This window comes from Tympanuchus pallidicinctus, unplaced genomic scaffold (assembly GCF_026119805.1).
Source record: "Tympanuchus pallidicinctus isolate F22 unplaced genomic scaffold, pur_lepc_1.0 scaffold22, whole genome shotgun sequence".
In the NCBI taxonomy this organism is placed as follows: Eukaryota; Metazoa; Chordata; class Aves; order Galliformes; family Phasianidae; genus Tympanuchus; species Tympanuchus pallidicinctus.
This window is the reverse complement of record NW_026294739.1, coordinates 22,946,488-22,959,227: the sequence shown is the minus strand read 5'-3', so window position 1 is coordinate 22,959,227 and position 12,740 is coordinate 22,946,488. Positions and strand designations below refer to the sequence as shown.

At 44.1% G+C, this 12,740-nt stretch overlaps 1 long non-coding RNA gene across 2 annotated transcripts in view; it reads left to right on the top strand.

Moving 5' to 3' along the window:
* LOC128082545 (uncharacterized) overlaps positions 1-6,745 on the top strand; it is a 47,547-nt gene extending 40,802 nt beyond the window's left edge. For both annotated transcript variants that reach the window (XR_008207719.1, XR_008207718.1), the window contains exons 6-7: positions 2,348-2,464; positions 2,619-6,745. This is a non-coding gene — a long non-coding RNA (uncharacterized LOC128082545). The remainder of the gene's footprint in view (positions 1-2,347; positions 2,465-2,618) is intronic.
* Positions 6,746-12,740: the final 5,995 nt, after the last annotated feature.

Genomic DNA, 12,740 nt, shown 5'->3' with positions numbered 1-12,740 from the left:
TGACCAAAAGCTTTTTGTTTGCCCCCAGATTCTTCTCCTCTCTTTCTGAGCAGGAGGGCTCATTCCCACCTTCCGAAACCCATTGACCTTTGTGCTGTGCTGGTGGGAGCTGAGGTGCAGAGCCCTGCACAGCCGCCGCGGGGTTGAGGTGGGAGCAGCCCTGCGAAGGCCGGGAGGAGCGGGCGGCTGCTAAAGCCCTGCCCTCGTCACGGCACAGACGCAATGCCACAAGTTTTGCAGGAATACAGAGCCTTTTTCTTCCTCTTCTAAGAAGGATCTGTGCTTGAATAAGCAAACAAAAATTGGACCTGAGTTTGCATCCCTCTGGTCCCAGAGCTGTCCTTGCTGGAGTCAATAACTCTGCTCATGTGAACATATGATGTGGCGTAAGAACCCTCAGCTATTCATTCCTAAAGAAGAAAGGTTATTTTTGCAAGTCACCTATTTCTGAATTTTGCTATATATACAAATCTACTGTATATAATGAATCTATGAATTCTTTGAAATAAACTTGATGAAGGGGCAATGATTGGGTCTTACAAGAATAGTTCAAAGATGCTCGGATTTTGTTTATTTTACACGGTTTAATCTTCTCTGGACATTTTTTCACTGACTGCTTTCCACAGTACCTTTCAAAGTAACCTTCATTTGTCAGGATATTCCACGTTGCTAGAAGGCACTGAAAATGTCAAACATGGGAACAGAGAACAGCTTTTTCTCACTGCTGCAGCCCGGTACGGATCTGCACCACCAACTTTTTGTTTGGCTGCTGAATTCAAAGTCAGCTCAAATAGTTCACAGCACAAGCATATTCTTGGAAATACACAAGTATCCCTTGTGAATCCACAGCACACGAACAAATTGACTTCACAGTGTTTTCTCACTGGATTTTCAGTATGTGCTTCCTTGTGATTTAAAGGCATTGGAAAATAAAATGATTTGGTTTAAGAGGATGATTCAGAGTGAGATAATAATCCACAGTTGTAATGGATGAGCCTCACTGTGCTGTGCACTCTCTGAATTACACTCAGTGGAGTTTCTCCTTAAACATCGAATTACCTCTGCTCTGCCCCCCGTGCTTTCTCAGTCTCTGCAGACAGAACTGGGTCGATGGAGTGGTTCTTATGGAAACACACAAGAGCCATTGGAGCAGAAACAACTTTTTCTTCCCTGGAGCTGCACCCAAATATTTTTATAAATTTTGTTTTTCTGTAACAGGTTATTTTATTTACCGTGGCTTAAGTAATGCCAGTGAAAGATTTCTATTTAAACACGATGTGTTGACACTTTCTGTTTGCTTGTTTGCTGAGAGAGCTTTTTACCCAGCCTCACCAGAGGGAGGAAACTGATTTAAAGAAAATGCAGAGCAAGATACTGTTTTAACTGGAGTAAGTTCAGACACGGAGCGGGGGCACGCTGTCAGCACACCGCTGCTTGCGCTGAGTCAGAGCCCGAGTGGAGCAGGGTGCTGCTCAGCTGCCGGGGGTGCGCAGCTCTCCTGCACAGCAGCCCAGGCACTGAGGCCCCGTGGCTCGCTCATGCAGGAGCGGTGCAGCACAAATGACCTGCCCACACAGCGCCTGGCTCCATGCCATCTGCAGCGCCCTCTGCGCACCAGCAGAAGGGAGCTCTCTCTGTCACATTCTTGGTGGGACATTAGGTGTTTGAATTAGTATAATGAATGATGTTAATTAATAGGATGACTAGAGAGACATAATCTTCTTACATAGGATAGGTGTTTACCTTCAAAGACTCTGCACCTGAATGCTCCTACCCTACGTTCTGCTGAAGGTATTCTTTGAGCATGCAAGAACCCCAGCACCCTGCTCCACTAGTGCAGACTACTGCACTTATACAAGCTGAGCCACTTCTGCCTTTCAAGGCTGGCTGACGCTTCCCGAGCACCCAGTTTTGTGGCAGAAAGGATATATGATTAAAGTTAATGCCAGCTTCTCACTGTTCTAGGTTGCAACAGCAATTACTGTCTATGTACATACAGCTCATTCAGCCACATACTGCTCATACATAGATGCACACGTTCTCATGGCCCCGAGCAGGGAATGAGGGCCTTTGGCCACCCTTGGGCCAACCCTTGGGCCAAGGTCAGCTCACCCAAAGAGCTTTTACTCTTGGTGCAATGGTGGTATCTTCTATGACCGCTCACTGCCAACGTCTGCACCGCGTGAGGCAGCGTAAGGGCGAAGCGCAATGCTCCATTTCCAAGTGGAACAAATAAGAGCATCTGCCAACCCCTGCGTATGTATGAGGTCATTGAGGTTACATTCCTTCAGGTTAGAAAACAGAACCAGTGTGATCTCACCCTCATGCCAGTTTCTCCACATTGCAGAGTTACCACAAGGCCTGACGACACGCTGCTGCTGGGCCAGGCAGGACGGGACTGTGGGCTTGTCTGCTCTGCTGGAAAACAAGCAGCCAGGAATGGGCAAGCACAAGCAACCTGCAAGTAAGAATGCAGAACAGTCACTCTGTTTTTTCCACAGCATGAAACAGCCGAGTTCATAGCATGCACCACCCAAAAATCCTTAAATCCCTGCTCTTCACTACACTTTTACCACAGTCATTTGTGCTCCGTAGTAACACTGTGCCTTATTTATCAGAGCTTGGTGACCACATTTCTTTGGTGCCTGCTGTCCAGCTGGAAAAGAGGTGGAACTTCAGAATGTGCAGCCCTGAGAACCGCAGAGGGAGATGGGAGCAGCACAGTGGAAGGCAGCTGTAAATCCCCACAGAAGAATCGGGTGGGATTCTCATTTGTTATTCTATGTGGTAATGTATTAATTCCTTCACTAAACTCTTCTGATTATTTTTATTACCCTTCTGATGTCACTCTGAATATTGCTGTTATCCTTATAAATACACAAACCCCTTTCTGCAGAATTTTAGCCATCCAACCAACATGCCCTGTGACCTTGAAGTCAGTACACTCAATTCGTCAGTCGAATTGAAAATAATTGAGCTTTGGATGAGAAGTTCACTATGTAGCTCTAAGGCAAATACATTTGATATGGTTCAAGGTGTAAGTATGTGCGCATAAAATGAATATCATTCTAATGGGATTTGTATTTTCGTAGATGGAAGTGGACAATTTTGACAATGCATCTCCATGCAAAAAAAAAGGTGTGTTTACAAAGGCAAGTGTCAGGTTAAAGACACAAATGCTGTATCATACAGAGGCTTTCATTAAAGAGAGGAATTACTTGAAGTAGATGTGGGCAAAGCGTACCTCTGTGTTTAATTCACAATAGGCATACACAGAAGCCCACGCTTCGTCTTGCAAACCTTGCAAAGGTTTGTCCAGGCAGAAAGAGCCCTGCAGATGCCCCAGGCCTGGCCAGGAGCACCCAGCTCTGCCGGCAGCAACCTGGCCTGCTGCTGCTGACGGAGCTCATCTGCGTGGTGAGCTGCAGGGCAGCCGCAGTGCGGTAGGTACTGGAGACACTGCTCTGAGGGAAGCACCTGCAAAGCCACCGCTGCACCGCGTGGGTCTGCTGGGGCAGGAGTGGCAGCAGACAGGAGGGAATGCAACATGGCCCCCAGCCACAGTGTTTGAAGACCTGGAAACAGGAATGCATCCATTCTCCTCCGGTTTAATACAGAAGCTCCTGATCCTCCTCAAGAATACCAGCTGTGAGTTGATGTTAGTGTCGATGAATAGCAAATACTCCCCTGACATCAATCTGGATCACGTTTCATTGCAGAAGGATTGTCTTCAAATAGGCTGCTGCTGCTATGTTTAGGACCTATTTTCCATGCTCAATGATAGTGTCTGCTTCTTTCCAGAGCTACATCAGCCCAGTGTCCTGGCTGGCTTTGGGCCCAGTCCCATAAGTCGCACTCCCGTGAGTAAGCCTTATCCATGAATACAGTGAGTCTCATGTCATGACAAAAAGCTTTAATAAAATGCTGTTCTGTGAGCACAATGAAAAGCCAATCCAATCAGTACCCAGAATCAGTACACCAGGCCCTAACACCCCTAACGTGAGCACACATGTTGGGTAACCAACATGAAGAAGCCGATTCTGAAGACCTACCTAGATAATATATTTATTCTTTTCAATACATAAATCCTGAACAGGGCTCTGGAAATTGGAATTGTGAAAATAATTATGGTGATGATAATGATAAATTTAAAATGCTTTCCAGACCAGAAGCTGAGGAAATCTCTAGAGAGGTCTTTTGGTGGAGTTCATAAATCTTAACACCATTTTTAATTAAGTATTAGTTATTTCATAATCTACATTGCTTACTTAGCAACTGCTTTGGTACTGAGTATGCCATCCTGGCTACCTACGTTTTTGCCGTAGGCCAGGATCTCAGAACTCCATTTGTATCATCTGTCATCCCCAATCTGCCTACATTGCTATTCTATAGCTGCAGATCTCAAGATGATGAGCAATGCTGGATATTCATCAACCTTATTTAAAAAATGGAGTAACTATGATGTAATGAGATTAAGAAATTTGGTTGATGCCATTGAGCGCATTAGCATCCATACAAAGATTAGAAGACATTTCCCTATTCCTGGCACTGCTCGTAACCCCCCGGATATGAGGGCCCGAGCCACTTCTTACTGCCATTTGCTGTTTCAGCAAACTGGGGCACTGAAGGAGGCATTAATTCACTCTTCAGGGGTTTTAAGAAACTTTTATATGACTGAAAGAGGACTTCAGATGCCTCGAAGAAGCGAGAATGCTGGCACTAGCATGGCACTCCAGGGACTGAAACTCAGTCTGCAAAAGCTCATACGAATTCAAAAGAAGGAGAATTGTATTTATGGAGAACTGATGCTCTGCATATAGAAGTGTGTGTTTTGGTAGACACTGTGAGCTTCAGGAAGCCATTGAGGGGAATAAAATACAAATATACAGCCATGATATTTTATGATATTTCCTTTCTTAGGCCTTTTTGGAGGTTATCACATCTTTGGTGGGTATTTGGCATAGGGTTAAGTGAACTCATGAGGAAAATGTAAAGGGAGGAAATTGAAGCAACTGATTATGCAGATTCTGTAATTTTCATAATTATCCACTGGGGACTTCTCAGGTCCTTTGTGTTACAGAAGTCAGGTTTTGCAGTCAGAATGTACACAGTCTCTATGACTTCCATGTGATAGTGCAGTTGTTCCAGACAGATATCTATTCAGTCAAGAGCAAAAAATGATGTTAGCTGTATTCAGTGAATTTGGAAGTACCGTTGACATCAAAGTTCTTTGCCTCTGGTGGGTTTTTTTAAGCACCCATACAAAGCACTATTTTAAATTTTTAAGAAACTCAAATATAAGATATGAAGGCAAATGCTGCTACATTATTCTATTCTTTTAGAATTTTTGAACATAAGCTTACAGTTCTAACACATCATTAACGTCCATGCCTTCCATGATGTTCTGGAACTTTCTCTTTGCAACACAGCATGGAAAAGGCTGAGGATAAGTGGTTGCAAGTTTACAGATTGTAAGAGATGTGATGTGAGCTCGTAATTCAGGTTCTGTGTCATCTGTGGGAAAAACCATAGAATGCTCATCGCTACTCCTCGCACACACCCAGATGTGGTATCAGATTCTGATCTCTTTAATCATTAAAACTTTTCATTATTATTTGAATCAGCGCGCTGTCTGGAGAGATTCTTGCAGAGCAGAATGTTACTTTGCTGTGTGTTCCCACCTCCTGCTCTGCACTGGTAAATGTCTGAAAGACGAGTTATTATGTGATATTCCGTGTAAATCTGACTTCAAAAGCAGATGAAGGATTGTCTTGCAGTCACGCTCCTACCACCAGCACTCTGTCATAAAGCTTTTTCTTTGACAGCCAAGTGGGCAAGTACTCGTAACTGCTGCCCAGTGGAGCTCCCCTGAGTTGGGCTGGGGGTCAGTGGGGACAGCGAGGGTGTGGTTTTTCATTCTTGTATTTCTGCAAGATGATTTTGAAAGGTGTTGTCTAACAATTTACAGATCACAGACAGGGTTAGAGGGTTCCTACTTGTGTGAAACTCTATGATTCATGGAAAGATGCAATACGCCTTACACGTTCTACAGGATGAAGTCATTAGAACCCATCACATCATTTTAGCATCTGATAGCATTAGCTTTCAAAACGTGTGCTTAGATTAGCTTGCAGAAAGTGTAAACTCATAGGCTTCTGTGGCAACTCTACTGTCTGATGAGAAAAGTGGGAGCTCGGTGCAGAAGCATTGGACTGCATCACAGGGAGCGTGGCCAGCAGGTCGAGGAGGTGATCCTGCCCTCTGCTCTGTGCTGTGGGGCCTCACCTGGAGCACTTCATCCAGATGTGGAGACCTCAGGGCAAGAGAGACACAGAGCTGTTAGAGTGTGTCTGGAGGAGGGCCACAAAAATGATGTCAGGGATGGAACACCTCTCCTGCCCTGGGGACAGGCTGAGAGCTGGGGCTGTGCAGAATGGAGAGGGGAAGGCGCTGGGGAGACCTGAGAGCAGCCTGTCAGTACCTAAAGGAGCTGTAAGACAAAGGGGACAGACTCATTAACAGGATGTGTTGTGACAGGACAAGGGGAAATGGTTTCAAACTGAAGAAGGGCAGATTTAGGCTGGATATAAGGAAGAAGTTTTTTTACAAATGGGTGGTGGGGCACTGGCACAGGTTGCTCAGAGGTGAGTGGTTGTCCCATCCCTGCAGACAGCCAAGACAGCCTGCATGGGGCTCTGAGCACCTGATGGAGCAGCGGGTCCCCTTTCACTGCAGAAGAGTTGAACTGGATGATCTCTAGGTGTCTCAAAAAAAAAAGGGCCAGAGAACCAATTGTGGCTAATCAGTGTCCCATATGACATGGCAGCAATACATCTGTCAAAAATTACTCAGAACCTAAATATGTAAAAGTTCCCACGCACCTTTATTTATCTAGCTGTAATCTTTGTTCTTGAATGTGTGCTTACCAAAGAAAAAGGGGAAGAAAAGGCACTGTGTGTGTTTGAGTGAAATGTGAGGGGCACACGTACTGATCCACCTTTGAACCTGCGTATCTCCCCTATTTCAGCTGGGTGTTGTCTCAGCTTGAGATCCAGAGCACAGACACCAGCACACCAAGCAACCGGGGCTTCCTGGGGAATTCATTTAAATAGGCTGTCTCCAATTATTGTAGAGTTGCAACTGCTTTAATGTCCACTCTGTAACATCTCTCTCACCTTAGGAAGACAAACTTTCTACTCCACACTTCCTTACTCCTGTGCTACAAGCACTGCATGAAGACGTGCCCTGTAGGATCTCACTACTGCCAACTGATCTATGACTATAGATCAAGTCGTGCCATGGGATATTTAAAGCCTCTCACCGGCTGTTTGCAACCTGTGTACATCTTTTTTTCTTAGATAACACCCAGTGTTAATGAAAAAACCAATGCCCAGCCGTTATTTGTGCTTTTAGTGAAGGATAATAGGTACCTTTTCGCCAGACGGAAAGATTAAAAAGGCATACAAAGTTATCAAAGAGTTTATCGAACTACTCGAGTGGTAAAAATGGACATCTTTACTCAAAATGGATTTGAAATGTATGAGGGAATGTGCTGCTGAACTCCAGAAAACCATCCACATTGCGCTTTTAATTAGGTTAAATGAAACCTGATCCAGGTTCCACTTGGTCGTTAGACTGGAATGCTGAAAATGCTGTAATCTACTTATACATCATATTGAAGAAGTTTTCTGTTTCTTTAAATTTCACTGCATTACAATGTGTTAAGTAAATAACCATGATTCACAAACTGACAGAGAAAGAGAAGACGTACCAACCCAGTTTATTTATCACAAAGCCAGGATTTAGCTACTGTCTTTAAAACTAAATACCAAAACCAGATCTGCTCTATATGCAACCATCAACATCGGTCTTGAAAACTTGAGAAGAAAGTTTCTGCCATTATCAGCTCAGATAATAAAGACCGAAAGAGAAAATGATTGCAGTCTCAGCTGCATAAGGATATGATCTGAATGTGTACGTTTGGTGGCCCTGCTGGGCAGGGGGATTGGAACTACATGATCCTTGAGGTCCCTTCCAACACGGGTGATTCTGTGATTCTGTGATTCTGTGATATCTCCATAGATTTTGTAAGTTACAGCAGAGGAGATGTGGGCTGATGGGGCGTTCACCTCTGCTGAGCGGGTGCAGTGCCATAATCCCCTTCCATGAAACTGTGGAATAGAGAGCAGTTTTATTTTAATTCTGGATGTTGAGCGTGTTGTGTATGACAGAGATGTTCTGAAATACGTGGTTGCTTGGCCATATATTCATAGTTGCTTATTACCATAGATCCCGAAGGAAGCTCTGTCTTAGGAGTCAGTAAAACCAGGAATACAGCAGAAACAACCGAGAAACAGATGTTGCCTTCTCTGAAAGTGTCCCAGTGCCTGGGAACTGCCTCCTAATCACTTCAAAGTAGATGGTTTTTAGCATCAACGGCATGCTGTGCTTCCAAACTCGGTTTACTGATCGGATTCAATTTCGACTTTCTACCTCAAAACCTCAAATGATTCAAAACACAGCAACAAGCAAGGTTGAGAACAACAATGTAAATGAGAGCAGCCAAATCAAACAGAGGAAAATCTCACAGGGGCTTTCGCAGCCCAGGAGTAATTGAAAATAGCTTCCTATTAACAAAAAAACCCAGATTGTCCCATGAAACAGCTCTTTCTGGGCTACTGTTCCAGATTATGCTGTAATTTGCCTTAATTATTTACACAATGCTTCAGGTGTGTGCAGTGCTCTTTGGCACACTGAACTGAACAGAGGAAAAGCCCTTCCCCAGCCAGCTCCCAGCCAGCACATCATGTGCAGCACCAGGCAGGATGGAAAAAGTAAATGTACCTGGCTGCTAATCTGTGCAAATATTCCTGTCAGTTTTTGACATGATTTATTTAAGTAAAACACAGCTCTCATTGACATTCACTGGTTTTGTGATTGACTTGAAAGGAGTCGGGATTGTGCTAACAGCTGATGAGGTTTCATAACATTTATTCATTTCCATTTGCAATTGAAACGTGTTTCCATGTTTGCAAAGGCTTCCATCTGCTCTCTGTAGTTGGTCAGAGTCTTTTGTTTTATTGGTTGTTGTATTTAGTGCTTACTGTTTCCAATTAACACTGCAAGGACAAAAAAAAAAAAAGAACAATTTTGTATGGGTCGGGAAAAAGGAAATTTCCATGATTTTTGTCACATGAGACTTTAAAAAGAGCCTGAAGCTAAATACTGCAACTACTGTTCACTGGTTCTCTTTATAGTTAGTGGTCTTTATAAATGCAAAAACCCTACTTAGACATTCAGGTAATTCATTTGCCCTTTCCTGCACCCTTCTTCCCTCTGGCAGACTGTAACCTGGAATTTGTCGTCCAGGTCTTGCAGTCCATGTATTACAGGGGGAATTCAAAAGGAGTTGAAATCCAAATTATGATTGCATCTCAGCACATTTGAGATTGTTTGTGATAATTAAGATGAGTTTTAAAAGCAAGAATTTGGAAGTATGTCTTACAGTCTAACACTACTTAATGAATTGTAAAACACAGTTTACAGTGAAAAAAGGATTTTCGGATGTTCTTAAGTTTAAGATGCTAACTTAGGATCTGGATGAGGAACTGGGTGAAATGGAGTGCGCCCTTAAAATAGTGAAAGTTGTACTGCAGGAAAACACCAACCCAGGTGTAAGGCTGAAGTTCAAAAATGGGCCCCTGAACTTTTTCTACTGACTACAACAAAACCAGTACTTTATTACTTGTGCAGATGCCCTATTTGTTAGGTCACACTGCTTCCCAAGTAATCTTCAACAGCAATCACCCAGTGTTATTAAAGGCTAAGAAACTGAAATCCATGAACTCTGTATACCAATAAATTGTCCGACTCCCTTTGGTAATTCCTATAGCTTTCTTCTAAGAGTATTGTACTTCAATGTTATCACTGGGGATCTTCAAAAATCTAAGTTCACATGTTCACCTACGAGCATATTTATTTGTTTTCACACATTCATGCACAGACCTGAGAGTGTGAATGTCGGTGTGGCCTCTCTGAGTTCGTAGGGTTTCCAGCGAACAACTTGTAACTGCCTGGGTGATGCACAGCCTCCTGCTGTGAGCAGGGAGACGGGCTGCCTTTTCCCATTTAGAATGGTGTGAACAAGCAGAACGTTCTAGTGCAGTTTTTATCCAGTGCGTACCGGTGGTCAGTGTGTGACTCTATGGCAGAGGAACTTGAGGTTTGGTCTCCTGTTATCTACGATAGCACTGCTGAGTTGTGTGAAGGACGTGTGCCTTTTGCATGACAGGTACATGGTCCTTAAATGGCAACAGATGTAAATCTACCTTCAGCCCCCAAAGTATGGTATGGTATGTTATATTGTGTTGTGCTGTGTTGTGTTATATCGTACTATATTACATTATATTATATACCATTAGCCTTCTCATTGCTGCCGAGGTGATGGTCTCAGTGAGATGTTTCATGGTAGAAGAGGATGCAGACTGTGAAGAACTACACAAACCTGTGATCCAGCACAGGGACACTGACCCTGGCTGTGCTGCCCTCCCCGTTGCCTGCTAAACCCACCCCTGGCAGACCTCAGCACAGCAGGAACATCGCACACACATGCAGAAAATATTACAGTCGTGTACAGTTGACACTCACATAAACACAAACAGAAATCATGTGGGAATTTCTTTTAATGAACAGCAGCAGATGTTTTTCTTGCAGGCAAAAGAGGAACAAATACATGCTTGACACTTAATAAAAACATCAGTGTGTTTGTGCCCAATACACTAAAATACTGTTCAGCAATAATTCCACCTTGCAAAAATATTATCAGTGTAATGCTGCCAAGGCCGTTGTGTGTATCTTGGCCAACCTGGACATGGGCTGTAGCAATTTTTATGTTTGACTTTTCAGAAACCTCTCTGTTTTGTTAGTCAATCAGTTTATCTTGCTCATTCTGTTCCTCATCCCTTGCCTATTTTACCCCTTATTAATCTCTCTTTCTCCTTTGCCAGACCATGCAAAATGTCATCCAAATTGGCCATTCTTCATTACACTTCAGGTTACATTAGAACATTCATACATACACAGTTCACAGAGTGGACTCCTCCAATACAGAGTTCCTTTCCTGTGTCAAATGATACCTGGTTGGCTTGCAGAGCAAGGAGCACTAATGGCAGGGTTAAGGTCTGACACCCATTAAGGTTTGACACCATGTCAAAAATACACTCTCATGGACATAACGCGTTTCTTATGCTGAAAATTAACATTTAAACATTATAATTTGGTATTGAGATGATATTCCACATTTTAAAATATATTGTACTTTGTGCATTACCTTTTCTTTCTAATGTTGGTGTATGTGAAATCATACTGTAAAGAAGGTGCAGAAAACAAAGGAATGTATGTTGGAGGGAACTTGGTTGGGAGGAATTGTTTGGGAAGTTTGGGGAATTGTCTTTTTCCTCTTCAAAGCCAGGGTTTAATAGGAAAGATGAGTCCTAAGAATGCAGACTCAATCAGAGGACTAGAGGAAGTGAAACAGATGGCAGCAAGCAGAAGATAAAGAATATGCTTTATTCTCCAGTGGGAACCTGGTGGAAGCTGTGCCAGAAGGTGTTGCCTGGCAGAACACATCACCAGGAGTGAAAGCTCCTTTCTATCAGAAGGAGAGCCAAGAATTAGAAATGGAGCTCAGATAGGAATTCAAAATCAGCAAGAAGGAAAAAGGCTACAGCACTGTCAGCCCATCATCTTCTAACATATGCAGAACAAAGAAATTCTAGAAGGTGGGTTTGGAAGGATATGAAGGCAGGAAATAATGAGGGATGATCAAGTACAAATTGAAACAGAATGCAGAATGAGGTTCATAGTAACACAAAGCTAGGCAGGAGAGAAAGTGTTAAGCAGAGAAGAAAACAGTCCTGGCACATTGTATGCAGGCAGACCTGGGGTGCTGCACAGAAGTTGTGAGGCAGTGCCACACAGAGTGCTTTGCAGAAGGGCAGACCCTGAGGCTTGTAAGAGGCTGTGGTACAGGGATGGTCCTCTGCACAGAGGATGCTGAAAATGTGGGTTCATTATCTGCAAGGTCACAGACTGTGAAAAGTGGATCTGAGGCTAATGGAGGAAAACCTCTGGCTGTTCTCCTACATTTGGTCAAGTGACGCTGCCAGCTGCCTGCACAGTGGTACCAGGGCTGCCTCACCAGGTGGTGAAAGCAATGGCAACATGCAAAGAAATGGAGACCTGGGTGGGCAGAACTCCTCCCAGAGGAGTGAGGAGGTGCGATGGGATGAAACATGAAACAGAACGTTCATGGGCAGAGGTTGTGAGGGCCTGAAATATAGGGCTGTTGGGTGGCAGAGCCCTGGCACAAGCTGACCGGGGAGGTGTGGAGTCTCGTTCTGTGATGTCCAAACCCACCGGGACACGTTGCTGTGCTGCTGCTGTAGGAAACTGCTGGGAGGTTCCAGAGGTCCGTTCACAAAGTCCTGCGACACTGTGTGTGTGATCAGAGCACGCCAACAGTACACGTGGACAGCAATCTGAACACCTTCCCTGCATTTCCTTGCTGGGGCTCAGAGGTGATGAGGACCTCAAAACAAACAGCGGGAATGCATCCGCCCCGGGCTGAGACCATCCGCACACCTGAGTCTAACAAACGCACCGGGCTCAGCCAGGCGCGTGCGAACTCTTCTAACACCAGTGAGTTCTTGGATTGCTGGTGCAGAGGGAGTTAACCTCCG